The sequence below is a fragment of the Trichogramma pretiosum genome, unplaced genomic scaffold (assembly GCF_000599845.2).
Source record: "Trichogramma pretiosum strain Unisexual culture from Peru unplaced genomic scaffold, Tpre_2.0 scaffold83, whole genome shotgun sequence".
In the NCBI taxonomy this organism is placed as follows: domain Eukaryota; kingdom Metazoa; phylum Arthropoda; class Insecta; order Hymenoptera; family Trichogrammatidae; genus Trichogramma; species Trichogramma pretiosum.
This window is the reverse complement of record NW_019641663.1, coordinates 471,883-475,873: the sequence shown is the minus strand read 5'-3', so window position 1 is coordinate 475,873 and position 3,991 is coordinate 471,883. Positions and strand designations below refer to the sequence as shown.

Genomic DNA, 3,991 nt, shown 5'->3' with positions numbered 1-3,991 from the left:
GATGAACTGATAAAGTTTTTGCTTTAAATTGAGCATTTGAAAGAATATTTCAATACTTGTCTGTTCAAAGCATACAAATGGTCTCGTTGTATAAACTTAATATAAACCCCTTGTTATGTGATACATTTTTATAATTAATGGGTTAGAATTTATTATGTTAATTTTAAATGAAAATTTTAGATTTTTCACTAAATTTCTCAAGTTTTTTAAATTTGTTCTTAAAATCATTCTTTACTCATAAAAAAATAATTAAGAAGCCAGAACGAGTTACCATGTAGTTCAAATTTGAGATCAGACGAAAAATATGATTCCAACTACGTCTCTGACGAGTCAAAACTCCGCTTTGTAGAATTTTTAAAAAATCGCCAAAAACAGCGTAAAAAACCACGTTTTTCGACACTCATTTATCTCTTGGAACCTTCAAAAAGACTTTTCCTAAAGTTGTTCCTAATGTTGTTTAATAACATATATTTTTTTCAGATTTTTTTGGAATACCGCCGCGCACACTTTTTAAAAAAAGTAGGATAATGATCCTTACATATAAATCATAGCTTGATGTAAATGAGATTGTATCAAAATAATGTTTTTTTAATAATTGTGTATTTTTTTATTCATACTTATATTATAAAATAAATAAATTATAAAATAAACAAATTATAAAATAAATAAATTATAAAATAAATAATATAAAATAAAGAATCGATTCTGTTTAAAAGTATCGCCGAGACCAACTGGCCCCATTGGCAGTATTACAAGCTTTAAAAAGTATATACATATTTACAGGTTTAAGTTAAAATAAAGCTTTCAATTAAAAATAAATAAAAAATTCGAGCTTCTCCAAGTCGTCGAGGGGTTCTCGAGAAACTACTTGACGTCCGCCATGGTAGCCTCGCTCGGCTGATCCTCGATTCCTCGGCCCTCTGCGTCTCCGTTCTCGCCGCTGCCGTTGTTTTTCTCGCGACTCGTCAGATACTCGACCACCCGCGAGTGGCCGAAAGTCTCGGCCTCGTCGATCGGCCTATTGCCCCATCTGTCCGCGCAGTCGTGCGGACAGTCGCAGTGCTCCGCGAGGAAGCGCACGCAGTCCAGATGGCCCTCGCCGCAGGCCAGATGCATCGCCGTGCGTCCGTCGTAATCGGCGAGGCGCATGTCCGTGCCGCTCAAGCGATGTCGGCGCAGCGAGGTGACGTCGCCGCTCGCCGCGCTGAACAGCAGATTGACGATGGACAGTCCCTTGGTGTCGTAGCGGTGTCGGCGCGGGTCCTTCTTCTCGCAGGCCGTGTGCTTCAGATTGTCGTAGCGATGCAGATTGAACTCGCCGACGAGCTCCTCGCAGAACTGCACGCCCCGGCACGAGTTGCCCATGGGGTCGAGGGGCGGCGACCAGACGCAGATGCCCATCACGTTCGGTACCACGACGAGCATAGCACCCGACACGCCTGATTTGGCGGGCAGCCCTACTCTGAAGGCGAACTGCCCGCTGTAGTCGTACATGCCGCAGCTGTGCAACAGACTGAGTACGTCGCGCGTGGTCTCCGGCAGCAGCACCTTCTCCTCGGTCGTGGGGCAGATGCCGCCGTTGGCCAGGGTGGCGGCGATCACCGACATCGCCTCGCAGTTGGACTCCATGGAGCAGCACTGAAAGTAATAGTCCAGCAGTTCGCGCAGGTCGGCGGGCTTCTCCGGGTAGCAGCCGTGCTCACGCATGTAGTGGCCGATGGCATAATTCCGGTCGGCTGCCTCGCGCTCCGACAAGAAGACGGCGTTGTTGAAGCCGAGCTTTTCGCCGCCCGCGAGACGCTTGTAGTAGTTCAGCGTGAAGTCGAACTTCTCGGCGAGGGTCTGCTCGGGTTTCACCAGGTCCTTGAGCATCGAGCAGACGAGTATGCCGCCCGCGTTCACCATCGGATTGTGCGGCTTCTTGTTGTGATCGAGCACGAGCTCGTTGAAGTTTCGCCCCGAGGGCTCTTGGCCCACGTATTGGTGCACGCGCTCCTGGCCCAGTTGCTCCAAGGCGATGGCGTAGGTGAGCGGCTTGCTGCACGACTGCATGGTGAACGGCACGCGATTGTCGCCGATGCCGAAGCGCTGCCCGTCGATGGTGCACACGGAGACGCCCCATTGGTCCGGATTGACGCGAGCCAGCTGAGGAATGTACGTGGCCAGCCTACCCTGGGTGTTGGACTTGCAGTTCCAGAAGATGTGCTCGATGCCCTTGGTGAAGCTCGGAAAGTCGGGGATGACGAACTGGCCGCGGAAGGCGCGCGATATCAGCGCGATGTTCGGCGCGACGCAGCGCCGGAACTGCTCGCGGTCGAGCTTCTGGCTCTGATCGTCCTTATCCTGGCTCAGCTCCTTAGCGAGATTGTCCTTGAGCTCTCGCAGACGCGGATCGTTCTTGCGCAAGCCGGTAGTCATCAGATCTACCATGAATTTGTCCACGTCCAGCAGTCCGGTCGACTCGTTTTTGAACAGATCGAAGATGATGTCCTCGGCGTTGGTCACTTCGTCCTGCACACCCGTCGCCGCGCGAGTCTGTGAAAATCGATCGAGTTCCAGGGCGCTACCGAAGCTCGCGTCCAAGTATCTCGCGGTGCCCAATCTGACTGCTTTCGGCACGGCGGCTCTCCTGTTCTCGGTGTTTCGGTGAAAGAAGCAGCGACCGGACTTGGTCCTGGCCGTGGTGGCCGCGGCGCCGGCGATGGCGCGTATCAACGAGATTCTGGCGAACATCGCGTTTTGTCGTATCGTAACAGTAAATCGCACGAACACACTTTTCACAATGAGCGAGACTTTTACACAGTAAATCGCACGAACACACTTTTCACAATGAGCGAGTCTTTGTTTCACGAAGACTCGAAACACGGCTGTATACGATAATTCAAACTAAACGTTATTTACGAATATATATTGTTGCGCAGAGATGCTTACACGCTGAAAACCTCGTGTACACTGACCGATAGATATTCTATATACGGTCTATGTTCGAAAAAAACATGTGTTCGAAGCTATGAAAGACACATGTGCCGTGCGCTGTCAGGTTAAACGTACAGCAGTAAGATAGGCCCCGCCTTCTAAACTTCGCTCGGCGCGTATACTTTCTAATAGTCTAGAAGCCACACAGGTACCCGCTTCAAAATGGATCCCGAGAGCTGAACCAAGGCGTTTTCCTCGTATTTTTTTTCGCTGAACACGAAGTTTCGAGGTGGACATCGATCCGAGAAGCAGTTTTTTTGTTATTAACAATTTAATTGTTTAAGCGGCCATAACTCGGAAACTATTGAAGATGAATGAAAACAATTTTCCGTCATTCTATTCTAAATGACGAAAACGAAGAGATTGAACTTTTAAAAGTTAAAGTCGGTTCATTAGAAAAAAAGTTATGGACAATTTTGTGTTTTTTTTATCAAGTCGAGCCAAATCTGCCACTATCGAGTTTTGAACAATTTTTAATTCGTTACATATGCATCGGACGAAAAAGTTACAAGAGAAACTTTTTGTTTAGAATCGTCCAAGGAGTCGAAAAATATTTTTTATTTTGCAAAATCAACAATTTTTGTACAATAAAAATTATTTGTTAATTCCGTTTATGCAAAAAAAACAGATCGTTTCCTCGTATTCTTTTCTGCTGAACACAAAATTAAGAGGTTGAAAATCGATCCGAGTCGGCGTTCAATTGTTATTAACAATTTATCAAAAATTAAATCAAGGAAAAGTAAAAATTAACAAAAACTTTTCATTTCAAATTCAAATAATATTATCTAAATATATTGATTGTTTTTCAATTGTGTTAATACTTACTGATAAAACATAAATTTTAATTTATGTTTAAAATTAAATCATATATTTAAAACATATATTTTAATTTTGATCAAGCCATGGATCAAAAGTCAGGATCAAAAATTTTAACCCTTTAACGCCTGAAATGACCATTTTTGGACAACATTTATAGCGATGAATTCAAGTAACTAAAAATTGTTTAAAAAACTTT

General features: G+C 45.0%; 1 pseudogene; it reads right to left on the bottom strand.

Moving 5' to 3' along the window:
* Positions 1 to 660: 660 nt before the first annotated feature.
* Positions 661 to 2,994, bottom strand: LOC106654649 (annotated as a pseudogene).
* Between the last annotated feature and the right edge of the window lie 997 nt (positions 2,995 to 3,991).